Source organism: Homalodisca vitripennis, chromosome X (assembly GCF_021130785.1).
Source record: "Homalodisca vitripennis isolate AUS2020 chromosome X, UT_GWSS_2.1, whole genome shotgun sequence".
NCBI classification, from domain to species: domain Eukaryota; kingdom Metazoa; phylum Arthropoda; class Insecta; order Hemiptera; family Cicadellidae; genus Homalodisca; species Homalodisca vitripennis.
This window is the reverse complement of record NC_060215.1, coordinates 142,563,711-142,580,155: the sequence shown is the minus strand read 5'-3', so window position 1 is coordinate 142,580,155 and position 16,445 is coordinate 142,563,711.

Below are 16,445 nucleotides of genomic sequence, written 5' to 3'. Positions count from 1 at the left end.
TTCCCTATAAATTCTAATTCCTTTTGCTTTACATGTTCACATATTTTTTCCATGTATCAACCGTTATAGACTCAAACTTATCATTTACCAATTTTATGACTTCATCCATTTTAAAACGTACATTGTGAGCACCAACCCAATTTTTTACTTCAGCCCAGATAAATTCTATGGCATTTAGTTCTGGATGATAAGGAGGTAGTCTAAGGACTACATGTCCTTTTTCACCTAAAAGCTCATCAATAATATATCTTTTGTAGGCTGGTTTGTTAGCTTTTATAATCTCATAAAGTTCTAACTTTAACATAGTGTGTGAATATGGAATATTTTTTTCAAGTAACCATGCTTGCATATCACATTTCCTTGAATTTGAAGTAGGACTTTTGTCAATCTCCACGTTGTGATAGGAAGCGTTGTCAATTATTAGAACGCTCCTAGGCGGTAAGTTTGGAATTAATTTTTCTGTCAACCATTTTCTATCATTTTCATGATTTATATTATCATGGTAGTCTCCTTTTTTGTGATTTGCCTGCCACATAACTAAGCAGTCTTTTATAAAACCCATCTCACCCTCGGCATGTAAAAATATCAGGCGGTTTCCTTTGCTTAACGGGACAGCTAAACCCGCTGCGGAATCATCCGACCAGCCTTTTTTGGAGAAGTGTGTTGAATCAATATATGATTCATCTGTATAAATAATGAAATGAAATGAAAATTCGTTTATTTAAACAGGCAAAGTTAGGGCCTCATGGCCCTTTCTTACACTTAACCTGTCTGATCAATAATTATTAACAAATATTAAGCAAATTAATATCTCTTCTTTCCTCTTCATTTTCTGTTCCTTCCAGTAGTTCCTTAAAATACTCTTTCCATGTCTTCAAAACCTCTTTCTCCTCCCATTTGATTTCCCCTGAAACATCCACCACCTTAGTCGACATTTCTTTAGGTTTCGTCTTGTTCCTTATCACCCCATAAAAAATCTTCTTATTTCCTTGGAAGTTTGATTTCAGTTTTTCTTCAAAATCCTTCCATGTCCTCTCCTTCGCCTCCCTCATCATCTTTGCTGATGCCCTTGCAAGTCTCTTCCATTTGTCCCTCTTTTCGTTTGACCTATCCTTAAACCATTCTCGCCAAGCTCTATTTTTGTTTTTAACTGCTTCAGCAATTCTTTCATTCCACCAAGTCTCTTTATCCCTTCTTTTACCTGAAGTTCGTCCACATGTTTCTTCTGCAGCTTTGACTATAGCATTCTTGAAATTTGTCCATTCCTCCTCTCCTGTTTTGACCTCCCCCTTGGGTATTGTTCCTCTAATGTTATTTACAAACTCCTCTCTAACTTTCGTATCTTTTAACTTCCATGTCTTGATTCTTGTTAATCTTTTGCATGTATCCTTTCCAAACCTCATTCTTTGAAAATCAGCTACCACCAGCCTGTGATCTCCTCTCATACTTTCACTGGGTATAACTTTTACATCTGCCATGTATGGCTGCAGGCATTTCCTCACTAATATATAATCTATTAAACTTGGCTGTTCACCATTCCAACTGTATCTTGTGTATTTGTGGCTATCCCTTTTCTTGTTCCAGGTGTTCCCTATCACTATATCATTCCTTAGACAAAAATCCAGTAAATTTTCTCCTTCTAAATTCCTTTTTCCTACTCCATAACATCCCATTACCTCTTCATATCCTTGCCTAAACTTACCCACTTGTGCGTTAAAATCCCCAATTATTATTGTTCTCTCTTCTTTTACATGTCTTTCCAGATCCTCTTCAAACTCTCTCTTCTCATCGTCCGTGCATCCCGTTTGTGGTGTGTATACCTGTATTATGTCCATTATCTTCCCCTCCATTCTGACCGTAGCCTTAATAATTCTTTCACTTACCACATCCACTTTCATCACTCTGCTTGTCATCTTTTTGTCCATGACTATAGCTACTCCATTTCTTCTTCCATTTTCTCCTCCCGACCACCAAATCCAGTATCCTTGTCCCACTTCTCTACTTCCACTACCTTTCCACTTTGTTTCACTGATTCCCATTATGTTTATTCTTCTTCTCTTCATCATCTCTACTACCTCTTCTAACTTGTTCCTAAGCGTCACAACATTTATTGTACCAAATCTTAACCTTAAACAATTGCCGGGTCGTTGCCGTAAATTTCCATCCTTTCCGAGGCTGTTCTTATTCTTGAAAGCAAGTTTTATCCACTACCGGCTTGCTAGACCTGACGTAGCTTCGCCAGAGCCCCGTTAGCCGTCTCTGAAGAGATATGACAGAGGAGACAGAAGATGAAGAGGATTTTAGTATGTGCGAATTGGAGAAAGCGGTTAAAGAGATGAAAGAGGGGAAATCTGCGGGAATAGACGAGTTGACGGCTGAGATGACAAAGGCGGCGGGACCATTAGGAATGCAATGGTTGTACAGAGTGATGAGAGTGATTTGGAAGGAAAAGAAGATACCAGAAGACTGGAAAATGGGAATAATAGTGCCGATTTTTAAGAAAGGCAATAAGCAAAAATGCGAGAATTATAGGGGAATAACTTTGTTGTGCCATACACAAAAAATGTATGAAAAAATACTGTTGCAGAAAATTAGACCAGTACTGGAAGAAACAGGAAGAGAGGAGCAATGTGGTTTTAGTAAAGGTAGGTCAACGGTGGATGCTATTTTTGTCATGAGACAAGTGTTAGAAAAGAGGTGGGAATACGGAAAAGATACAATGGTAGCTTTTATAAACCTACAGAAGGCATATGATAAGGTACTGAGAGAAAGGATATGGGAGAGTATGAGAAAGAGAGGATTGCGTGAGGGAATAGTAGTAAGAATAAAGAACCTGTACGGCATATGTAAAAACAGGGTGAGAATTGAAGAAAAATATATGGAAACTTTTAAAACAGAGAGAGGAGTAAGGCAGGGAAGCATATTGTCACCTTTCCTTTTCAATATTATAATGGATGAAATTAATCTAGAAGTACAAGGAAACAGAGGAGCAGAAGAACTTAAGACGATAGCATATGCGGTTGACATAATGATATGGGAAAATAGGGAAGAAGAGTTAGAACAAGAGTTGAACAAATGGGCAAAAGTGGCGAAGAAGTATGGTTTAGAGATGAACATACAAAAATGTAAAGTAATGGAAGTAGAGAGAAGGGAAGGAAATAACAAAGACGTGTTGGTTGAAGGAAAAAGACTTGAAAAGGTGAAGAATTTCTGTTATTTAGGAAGTATCATAACAGATAGGGGCACGATAAGAGAAGAGATAGGAAACAGAATATGGAAGAGTGGAAAGTTTTTCAATATGGTGAAGAAGATTGTGTGGAGTTGGAACATTGGGAAAGAATCAAAAGTATTGATGTATAAATCTTATTTCCAACCAATTTTATTATATGGAGCAGAGACGTGGACGTGGACTAAAAATGATTTAAGCAGATTGCAAGCTGCAGAAATGAGATTTTTAAGAGGGATAGAGAAGACTACAAGAAGAGATAGAATAAGGAACGAAATAAACAGAGAAAGATTGAAAATAGTTTCACTGCAAGAGACAATGGAAAGAAGAAGAATACAGTGGATAGGGCATGTGAAGAGGATGGGAGATAATAGAATGCCTAGAATAGCACTGGAGAAAGAGGAAAGAGGAAGAAGACCAAGAGGAAGATGGGAGGACCAAGTGTGGAAAGACATAGAGAGAAGGGGACTACAGAGAATGCAGGTGGAGGAAGAGGAGACCTGGAATGATAGACAAAAGTGGAGGAGGCTGTGTACGACGACCTGTGATAACGGGAACATCAGATGATGATGGTGGTGATGATGATGATGAAGCAAATTAATATTAACACTAATCTACCTTACTAAATACATTAAATTAAACATTAATCTAAATACTAAAACATTATAAATATGATACTTCTAAATAAAAATATAATTATACAATCATAACACAAAATAATATTACAACTTCCATTTTTAATAAGAACCAAAAACTATAATTAATACCTAATAACAATAATTTATAAATATATAATAAGAATATTTTTGAAATAAATAATATATATGCAGTTTTGTCTCACTCACACTCCTCACACACAATGCCAGCACCACACCCACAGACCCCTAGGACGTTTGTACCGCCCCGACCAACCGTTCATGGTACAAACGTCTCAGTGCCGCCAAAAACCTAATTGCACGTTCCTCAGCTCTGTATTGAGAAATCTTTTTCAAAAACACAAATCTTTTGTAGGAAATATCTTGAGTCTCCATTAATATCTTTTTGTTTGTTTTGGTTTTCCTCCACTTGTAGCCCCCATTCGTCGTAAGATGCGGCTTACACTGCTTTTAGATCCTGTAAAATTAATGTCTGATCGCATTTTTTCTTGTATACCTTTTAGAGTAGGAAGTTGTTTTTCAATGAGGTAAACATTATCCACAATACGCCTGACAACACCCAAATAAGTCGTCTAACCCCGTCACTCTTTTAGGTAAGATTCTTTTTTTATTTGGCGTTTCGAAAGATGTGCCAGATTCTTCTACTTTTTTCCTCTCGCTTTTAATCCTTGTCACTGTCCTTTCTGGAACCCCAGTGGCAGCACTTACTCTCACATTAACTTTCTTAACGTCAATCAAAAACCCATCAGCATCGGCTTCGGCTTTCATAAATTTTGCTACATTAGATACTATTTCTCGAGTATGGGTCTTTTTAACCTTATTCACTAATTTTGAACTAAATAGTTCGTTGCCTTGATCAGCCATCACTAACTGCTAAAATAATACAACGTACCGTCGCACATAAACAAAACAATCACAATTGTCAGACACTACTAAACAGAACGACGCAGCAGAAGAGAGACTGAACGAAACGAATGGAACCTGTGACGACAATTCTTCTTGTACTTCATTACAGACTTTTTGTAACTCTTCTATTGTAATTTGTTTTGTTTGTAAATTTTTCTTTAAGTCAACCTTTATCTCCAGTAGTTCAGATATCTTATTAGTCTGGCTCTTGACGACAGACTGCAAATCCTTTTTCTCAATTTCAGTTGTTCTGTACAATATTTCCAGTTACGACACTTGAGACTCGTAGCAAGTTATAGCACTAATTTTCTCAGAAAACTTGTCCAATTCAGCTTGTTGATTGCTGACTTTATTGTTGGAATCAATTAAAGCAGACTCCAAGGTACTATTATTACCTATGTAATGACACCATTCTAATCTCAAAGATTATGAATAAAGCATATTGTCTATTGTCTATTATTGGATGACACTTAAGTTCTTCTTCTAATGCAGCTTTTAAACTCCTTATTTCATTTTCTTTATTCTTCTGGTCATGTACTGTAGGTGAATTAAAGAAATCTTTCAGGAATCCAGACGATGAAGCTGGTGATAAAGAGCCCCTTGAACTAACAGATAAAGCTCCCAAAGATAAAACGTATTGCTTCATATAAATTTAGTTTTGTGAATCTTCCATCTCCAATTTCTATCATCTTTTCAAAAAACCTTGTCAGGACTATTTGGTTAGTTGAATCAATGAAGTTACAATTTCTATTACAAATATCAGAAATCTTGCATTTGATGCAGACAGAGTACATTATCAATGATAAAATAATTAAATTATTTTCTTCACTTTCAAGATTTGGCAAATCTCCTGGCATACATTCTGGAAAATAATCTTTTATGAATGTGTTACTAAGCTCATCAATATTTTTGAAGCAAGGCACCTCACGTTTTTCTGATTCATATATTTTTATTATTAGGGATGACAGGAACACAGAATATTTTACACAAGACAAGCTCAGAAAAGACTCAAAATCTTCTTGAAAAGAATTTACCCATGATAAAATAACAGAACACCACTTCTTTTTCCATTTACAATGCATTTTTCACTCCATATCTTTTGGGTTGTTGTTCAAATAAATTGTCAATACTAAGTTATAGCTTAGCTCCAGTTATAGCTTGTCCAATTCAGCTTGTTGATCGCTGTCTTTATTGTTGGCATCAATTAAAGCAGACTCCAAGGTACTATTATTGGATGACAATCTTGATTTTCTTCTTGAGATATTTGCAAATTGTTTTTGGCAGTTCTTGTTTGTTTTGGGTTCTTCTTGTTGACCCTTAGACATTGTTCATCTTATCATTTAGAACAGCTTGCAGTAATGACAGTTGATTTTAAGCTGTTCTATGAGCTCCTGTTTTTCCATCAGCTGTAAATCAATAACAGACTGGCCAAGGTTTTCTTCACATATAGGAGCAGAAATATCAAGAGAATAATCCAATGTTTTGTTCTGTTCCTCCTTGTGTTGTTCTATGATTTACTCCAGTTCGTTAATTTCATTCTTAAAGGAATATTTTCAAGGATAATAATGAGCTTGTTGTAATCCTCTAAAGATTAGTGCTCTTTTTCATCCAATCACTTTTCTAAATGGTCCTCTTGGTTAATCAGAGAATCATTTTCTGTCATTCAGTTTTTAATTCTTCATTTTCTTTCCTGATCTATTGGTCCTGTTAAGCTCTGATCTAATTCTTCTTTTAGAGCGATGTTTTCCTTAATTTTTCCATTCAGCAACAGTTGTGTCGTAAGATCATTCTCCAATGACTGATTTTTTTCTAAGAGTTCTGGTTTCTCATGAAGTTCTTCTTCTCATGCAGCTTTTAAACTCCTTAGAAATTGTTTGTATTTGTTCAATTGAATTTTGTTTTAATTTCAATTCTTCTTTAAGTGTATATTTGTACTTTGTGGTCCAGACATTTTAGAAGCCTGATGCTGAAAGATGGACTGCAAATATTTTTTTCATTTTCAGTTCTTTTATTCAAAATTCTCAAATCAGACAGTTGGGATTCAATACAGTTGATAGTATACCAGTTCAGTAACTTTCTCTGAATATTTGGCCAGTTCTGCTTGTTGATCATGAACTGTATTGTTGGCATCATTTATCATCATCCCTTTGAGATCGGATTGCGGCATTGTACTCGACCTATCGGGCCATCCCCCTGACATGACCAAAATATGGTAGTTACTTCAAAAAGTACATTTATAGGTACAGTAATGATGTATTAAGTTTTATTGCTTACCTGTAATCCTTTGGAAATTATCAAGCACTGTGGGACTTTTCTTACACCCTGTACATATATACAAAAATCATACTATTATCTACATTTACAGACAATTGTCTAGTTACAATTACAACAATGAGTAAATAAGATTTTTTACCACCAATGTGATTTTTGATTGTGGTTTAAAGAAAGTAAAATAAACATTATATTTTTCTAATAATACTTAATAGTGTTACTAAGAAAAACGTACCTAACAGTTTGACCATTCTTTACAAAAAATACAATATAAAAATATATTATGAATTTACTGTATATATCAAGATTGTTTGAATTCTAATAAAAATTATTTTACTAATTCATGATGTGGGCTAATAGACACATGTCACTAAAATCAGCTATTTGTTCTCAATTCAATATGACACCGGAAAAACATTACCGGTCTAGTTTTCATATTGCATTATTTGTCACGTTAGCAATTTCATTTCATTTGAGCATTTATTACTCTGCAAATTGTAAATTGTGATTTGAACATTAAATTAGTTGTTAAGATTAAATTATTTAAAATGCAGTTTATGTAACAAAACTTTTCATCCACTCATGATCTGTTCTAGGACTATTAATTAATGTAGTTGGTTTTGAGCTAAAACCATAACTTGGTATTGTGAAGAAAACCTTGGCCAGTCTGTTATTGATTTACAGCTGATGGAAAAACAGGAGCTCATAGAACAGCTTAAAATCAACTGTCATTACTGCAAGCTGTTCTAAATGATAAGATGAACAATGTCTAAGGGTCAACAAGAAGAACCCAAAACAAACAAGAACTGCCAAAAACAATTTGCAAATATCTCAAGAAGAAAATCAAGATTGTCATCCAATAATAGTACCTTGGAGTCTGCTTTAATTGATGCCAACAATAAAGACAGCGATCAACAAGCTGAATTGGACAAGCTATAACTGGAGCTAAGCTATAACTTAGTATTGACAATTTATTTGAACAACAACCCAAAAGATATGGAGTGAAAAATGCATTGTAAATGGAAAAAGAAGTGGTGTTCTGTTATTTTATCATGGGTAAATTCTTTTCAAGAAGATTTTGAGTCTTTTCTGAGCTTGTCTTGTGTAAAATATTCTGTGTTCCTGTCATCCCTAATAATAAAAATATATGAATCAGAAAAACGTGAGGTGCCTTGCTTCAAAAATATTGATGAGCTTAGTAACACATTCATAAAAGATTATTTTCCAGAATGTATGCCAGGAGATTTGCCAAATCTTGAAAGTGAAGAAAATAATTTAATTATTTTATCATTGATAATGTACTCTGTCTGCATCAAATGCAAGATTTCTGATATTTGTAATAGAAATTGTAACTTCATTGATTCAACTAACCAAATAGTCCTGACAAGGTTTTTTGAAAAGATGATAGAAATTGGAGATGGAAGATTCACAAAACTAAATTTATATGAAGCAATACGTTTTATCTTTGGGAGCTTTATCTGTTAGTTCAAGGGGCTCTTTATCACCAGCTTCATCGTCTGGATTCCTGAAAGATTTCTTTAATTCACCTACAGTACATGACCAGAAGAACAAAGAAAATGAAATAAGGAGTTTAAAAGCTGCATTAGAAGAAGAACTTAAGTGTCATCCAATAATAGACAATAGACAATATGCTTTATTCATAATCTTTGAGATTAGAATGGTGTCATTACATAGGTAATAATAGTACCTTGGAGTCTGCTTTAATTGATTCCAACAATAAAGTCAGCAATCAACAAGCTGAATTGGACAAGTTTTCTGAGAAAATTAGTGCTATAACTTGCTACGAGTCTCAAGTGTCGTAACTGGAAATATTGTACAGAACAACTGAAATTGAGAAAAAGGATTTGCAGTCTGTCGTCAAGAGCCAGACTAATAAGATATCTGAACTACTGGAGATAAAGGTTGACTTAAAGAACAATTTACAAACAAAACAAATTACAATAGAAGAGTTACAAAAAGTCTGTAATGAAGTACAAGAAGAATTGTCGTCACAGGTTCCATTCGTTTCGTTCAGTCTCTCTTCTGCTGCGTCGTTCTGTTTAGTAGTGTCTGACAATTGTGATTGTTTTGTTTTCAGCAGGGTGTCCAGTGATGACCAAATCTAAAATTCAAGCACATTTCAAGGTTTTCAAGGTTTAAAATTATAAAATTCAAGGCTATAGTCGCGGTTTAATTTAAACAAATAAGAAGGCAATAAGTTAAATGATAACAAGCCTTAATAGTATAACAAGGGTAAATAAACAACTAGATTACTAAAAAAGTGTTGTATTAATTATATATCTCAAATAAATTTAAAATAAATCCTATAGGCATCCAATTGTACACCATAATTGATCACATGATCACGTTTTCAATGAGAATGTTAATGTAAACAATTACCTTAAATTGAAAAATTTAATATTCATCACTATGTTTCAAAGAATTGGGCAACCTCTTCAACAGGCGAATATTATAAATACAATATATAGTCGCGTAGGTTATTTAGCCACTCTTGGGTTGAGAACGGAAGAAAATTCTAATAAACATTTATTTCCAAAGACAAGAATAAAATTAGTTTTATAATACGTAAAATTGCATATAACTTACTTTACACTTGTTCAAAACTTAATGACAAATATCCACAATAACTATCTACTAACCCACAACTGACCGGCACTGAAAACAAATTACTTTAACATCAAGCATATATAACTACCATCTCTCGTCAAACCTACTACACTGACGCCATTTTTGGCGACTGCAATGAGAGCGAGTTACTTCCAAATTTCTTTGTATTCTGTCAATTTCACATCAATGTGAACATAATCGAACTGTTGCTTCAATATCTTCATTCGCGTTAAGCACGGCGCCCAGCCCGGACTTTTATACTCTGTCAAAATGCATACGATCAAATGGAAACCCGGCCACTGCGACCGGTTCTGGGCTGGGCTGTGCCGGGCTGGGCTGAGCCGAGCCGGCCGCAGTGGGCGGGTGTCAAGATTCAAGATTTTTATTGTCGTTAGGCAATCCATAGAAATGCAATTGACAAAGTCATAGCTAATTATTTACAATGATCACAGCATATAAACCTTAAAAAATACATATTAGGCACATATTTTTCATGTAAGTCAATTGAATAAATATGAAAGTCAATAAATAAACTAAACTATGTACATAAATTATTTACTAAATTTAATGTAAGGTTTAAAAGTTGAATCTACACACAGTTAAAAATATCACAAATAAATGAATAAATAATTTAAAATCTTAGGCTACTAATATCACAGTTCAAAAAATCATTCACTGAATAAAAAACATTTTGTTTAAACCACCTTTCTGTTATTTTTTTAAAACTTTGCAGGGGTACAGTCCATGCCTTTTTAGGTAATTTGTTAAAAAATTTAAGTTTCATTTTAATGTGACTTCTATTGGTTTTCTCTAATTTTATTTCAGGCAATTCTAAGAAATAATTTGATCTAGTTGGATATCTATGTACTTCCTGCCGTACTTTAAACAACTCAAGACTCTCTTTAACACTAATTAAACAGCAATAAATATATATATATATATATATATATATATATATATATATATATATATATATATAAATTATAAAGGGTCATTACTTCTAGTTCTTTAAAAATGTCTACACACGACGCCCTAGGTTCAACATTTTTTATTATCCTAAGAGCTTTTTTTTGCCATACAAAAACTTTTTCGGAATTACAAGAGTTACCCCATAGGGTTATGCCATAACGCAAATGAGATTGAAAAAGTGCATAGTAGGCCATAATTTGATTGCGTGTATTTCGACTTTACAAAAAGATCGGGCCGGGCTGGGCTGTGCTGGGCCGGCCGCAGTGGGCGGGTGTCCATTTGATTGCGTGTATTTCGACTTTACAAGAAGGCCGGGCCGACCGCAGTTAGTAGGCGCCGTGCATTAGTAACGGCAGCGGCAGACTATGTTAATTCAACTCGATATATCGAATCTCGAGTTCGAACGATTTAAACAATCCAACCATTCCGAACGCAACAATTTCAATCGTACAGCCCATGACTAACAACCCTCCCCTATAGCCCATGACGACATCTACTTTCTCTCGTCACTGAGTAACGTCCACGTCTGTGCCTTTTGTTCGTGAATCGCACGAAAACGAAACAAAGGTTAGATGGAGTAAACTGTTTTAGCTCAAGATATTTATAAAAATACGTTGTCTAAAAAAAATCAAAACTCCCGGTTTTCTACAAAATACAAGCATAATTCCCGCCCTATTCAAGGCAGGTAAAATTCAAGCATAATTCCTGCTCTTCCCGATTTTCAAGGCTGCTGGACACCCTGGCGACGGTACGTTGTATTATTTTAGCAATTAGTGATGGCTGATCAAGGCAACGAACTATTTAGTTCAAAATTAGTGAATAAGGTTAAAAAGACCCATACTCGAGAAATAGTATCTAATGTAGCAAAATTTATGAAAGCCGAAGCCGATGCTGACCGGTTTTTGATTGACGTTAAGAAAGTTAATGCGAGAGTAAGTGCTGCCACTGGAGTTTCAGAAAGGACAGTGACAAGGATTAAAAGCGAGAGGAAAAAAGTAGAAGAATCTGGCACATCTTTTGAAACGCCAAATAAAAAAAGAGGTGGCCAAACAAACTATGGAAGGATGGGAAACATGTGAGAGGGAGGAAAGACACATTCAGGTCTGTCTGTATGAAATTATAGTACAGTGAAATCTTGGACCACCATCTTGGAAAACGTTGGACCACCAAAAGTTAGCTGTATTTCAAACATGTAAGTAAAGAAAATTCTATTTATAATGTACAATGTTGTTCACTTCAACTAACAAAGGTATAACATTTTTTTTAACTCATCTAAAAAACATAGTTAATCTAAAAAATACAAACCACGACATGATTCGGCTTTTACATAATGTACTGATGACTGTTCGGCACAGAACTATTGAGCGTATTGGAAATTTCAGTCTATCAAGAGTCAACACTGTAATAGATTCAGTTCCGTCCAACCTCAGCTGACGATGAATTATTAATTAAAACGTTGAACATCAAAAAAGAAATACTATTGTAAATGGGACATCGTAGACACAAAGTCCCAACTGAAAGTATCCGTGGTATTATCGTATCACTATTGCGACATTACTTTGTGTCTGTTAAAAGAGTTTGTTTACCTTATCGATATTTGTAATAAATTAGTGCTATACCTCTAGAATTAGGAAGTTTGGTAATCGCATCGATGGTGTTTGAGGATACTTGACGGAGTCGTATCGACAAGGTAAAAAAGACAACAAGTTGTAAACAATTTCCAAACAGTCTTTATTAACCCATTAAAGCCTAGCGGTACATTAATGTACCACATAACATATCATCAAATCATCAAAGTACTATATGTAGTAGACATATGTCTAATTTACACAAATGGTAGTGGTTTTCTGACATATACACTAGACATAACCTAGATTGTGCGTTATTGTACCACTACGACAACACACTACCATGTCAACACAATAACCTGATCTGCGAAATTAATGTGTGCATATAATAAAATCGTATCTAAATGGCCTGATTATCTTATTTCTTGGTATTTATGTGTTGTTGTACTTTGGATATAGACTATAGATTATACATTGGTTAATTCTTATAGGCCTACCTATTATATGGTTTTGGTTTCGATACAGATTGACTGTTGCTGAAATAACAACTCTACTTGAAGAGAACGATGAACTTCCTTCTGTATAACCGATATTCATCCAACCACCTGAAGTCGATGGGGATACATCTGCAGAAGATTCTGCAGATGAGGATGATGGGGTAAACTAGACAATTTGCCGAAAACTCAGTTAGCTGGCTTCGGAGAAGCAGTTTTGGCTGATGGCACAAGAATGGGGGATGAACATGACGAAGAGCAAGGTATGCCTAGGCTTAGCACAACTTGTGATCTCACTGAAGAACCAATATCTAGCAGGATCTCTGGAATCGGTAGACTTACCGATGAAGCTACCACCACCCCTAATCTAAAACGGAGAAAAACCTCTAATTTGTTCTCTTTGCCCACAGAATTTATTACTAGCAAGCTAAAATTTGATGGTATTCATAAAAAAGACATGAAGTGGGAAAAAAGATATAAAAAACGTTCACAGGTTGAAACCTGAACCAAATTATAGTGAGTTAAACAATAAAACACCAACTGAACTTTTTGAATTATTTTTCTGTAATGATATTATTGAATTGTTGGTAAAAGAAAGTATTACTTATAGCAGCCAAAAAAACAACAATAACATTTCTGTAAGTCATGAAGAAATGAAGTGTTTCTTAGCAATTCTGCTTCTCAGTGGCTACAACCAAGTGCCAAGCAAAAGAAACTATTGGGAAAATGAATTAGATGTAAAAAATTCTTTTGTATCTGAGGCTATGAGAAGAGACAGGTTCTTTTACATAATGCGCTACCTGCATTGTGCTGATAACTCTAAGTTGGACGCTAATGATCGTTACTCAAAGCTAAGGTCTATGTTAAATATTTTAAAGAAGAGATTTTTGGACAAATATAAAGGTAACACGGAGCTGAGTTATGATGAGTCGATGATTGAATATTATGAGAAGCATGGATGCATACAATTTATAAAAGGGAAACCGATTAGATTTGGGTACAAACTTTGGTCTCTGTGCACCTCTAAAGGATATCTTATAAACTTTGAACCTTATCAAACGAACATTCCTGGCTTGCACCAAGATGACGAAAATATTTTGTGAAAATCTGCTGCTCCTCTTGTCAAGATGATGTTTGAAATGCCATATAAGTACAAGTACTTACTATTTGATATATTTTTTTACAATCTGTTCACAGGAATCAATTTGCTTAGTTGCCTCAAGACAATGAACTACACTGCTACAGGCACAAAGAAAATTAGAAATAATAGCCTGACATCAAACAACAAAGACTTTAATCTAACAACACCATCTGACATGAAAAAGCAATCTCGCTGTTACTATGACTATGTTTATGTAAGAAAGAAAACTTGATTATTGTAAGGTGGATGGACAATTCTGTTGTCACTGTGGCTTCCAATTGTTACAGTGTAGAACCAGTCGGAAAAGTAGACAGGTACTCTCAAACTCATAAAAAACACATCCTAACTTGATAATGAAGTACAACAGAGCAATGGGGGGAGTGGACAGAATGGACCAGGGAGTGTCCAATTATAGGGTGAATATCTGAGGAAAGAAATGGTGGTGGTGCATTTTTACTTGGATGATAGATGCTGCAGCCCACAACGCTTGGGTTCTAATGAGGTCAACAGGATCTAATATCTCACTACTACAATTCAGGCGAGAAATTGTGAAGACGTACTTGACCAACTATAAAGTTCTTCCTAAGGGTCCCGACCGAACACTAAGTGCGTCAAGATTCAGTAACAGCAGCTGCCCAGTGTCTGACGCCATCTGTTACGATTGTGTGGACCATCTGATTGTGCCAACCAATGGGGAGAGAAGAAGGTGTCAAGGAATGAATTGCACAAAAACGGTCCAAAATCAACGTATTAAATGTAATGTTGGTCTGTGTGTCAATTGCTTCAAGCCGTTTCATTGCAAGTAAATAGTTTGTTTATCTAAGATTTAGTTTAGTTTGGAATGAAATGCACAAAAGCACTGATTCCATGTTGTAGATAAGACCAATGGATTGTTAGCATAATGTCATAATTAGCATAATGGTCTTAGCATAAATTGTTTAAACTCATTTAATTGCAAATAAAAAAACTTTTTATTAAATGTTTTGTTAGTTATTTTAACCAATAGTCCAATTGTTAATTAAATTAATCACAGTAAAATATAAAAGGAGTGTACATTTAAGTTATGTAAAAAGGCAGTAGCCGAGAAGCTTAGCGGTACATTGTTGTACCACCCCCGTTCTGCAACTACTGCCTACTCATATCGCTAAAAATGGTGTTAATAGCCTAAATTGCACTTGTAGATACTATACATATCAACATATTTGTAAAAATTAAAAAAAATTATTCAGGCTTTAACGGGTTAACTTAATACTGTAGATTAAATTAAAAATGCACGGCATCATTAACGACACATCAAAAATTTTGACCAGTCTAATTTACATATAACTTTTTAAACTGTTAGTTCTACAAAAAATTCCACTTTAACCCTAGAAGTGGCAATGCTAAACTTCCACAGTGGCAAGCTCTTTTTGGGCACTTTGCAGAGTATTTTTTAGAAATTCACCAAAAATATATTTTTTACTCTAACCTAGTCATGTTGCATACTGGATTCTTCAGAAAGAGTTGAATTTTCATATTATGACAAAATAAAATGATTTCTTGAAACATGAATTGGACTTATCATGTGAAAAACCAAAAAATGTTGATTGACCGAACTAAAAATGTAACTTTGACACTTTGTAAAAAAATAATAAAAACATAGTTACAGAAAATCCATTATATACCAAAGGTAGAAACAATAATTACATACAAATACCAAAGGAAAAAGTTTGAAAATTATAAAAAAATAAATAAAATAAATGAAAAAAATTAAAATAAATTTTTTTTGCTAAATGTTTTGTTGAAACTGGTAAAAAATGCTGTAGAATCTATATTTTATTTTGAAGAGAAAGAGTTTTTCTACTGATCTACCAGATCAGTTTATTACAGTAAATTATTATTTTTTGTTTGTGATCAAACTTGAAAATGAAATTTGGTACCAGGGAACAGTGAATAAACAAACTAACACAAGATCGTAAAACAATGCTAAATTTATTACAAACCAAAAAGATAGACAATGTTATAATAATAAAGAAAATATATAGCTATATGTACAAGCCAAGAGAAACGAAACAGTCACGTAGGCCTACTCAGCTAGTTTTGCCAATGACCGCGGGAGAAAACTTAGGATTATTTCAGTTAGTACCATTGATTATTTCATCATGATGTTGATGATACTATATGAAATGTATTTGAAATTTAGTGGTGAACGCAACTGTGCAAACTAGGCGTAAAAATAATTATCGGTTGCCTAGCAATAAGCGGCAATGTGAAGCGACTTCTAAGACGTTGCTTGCCACGTCATGGCGGCGTAAATAGAACGTCTCAGACGTCGCCTGCCACTTAGAGGGTTAAGAAACCATTCTTAGCTTTGATGATTTTTTTAATTTGCTTGTTTTACATGATTTGGTAGTGTATTTATTAATTTAATTCAAATATTTGTTGTTATTTTATCAAAAAATTGTAATTTGTGAGCAGGCAAGGAAATTTTGACTCTGAGCCATGTTACATTAAAATGTATGATTGGCTCCCAAGAGGAAGACAGAACTGGAATTATAGAATAGAATAGAATATATCTTTATTGAACATATTCTTAGATAATAGAAC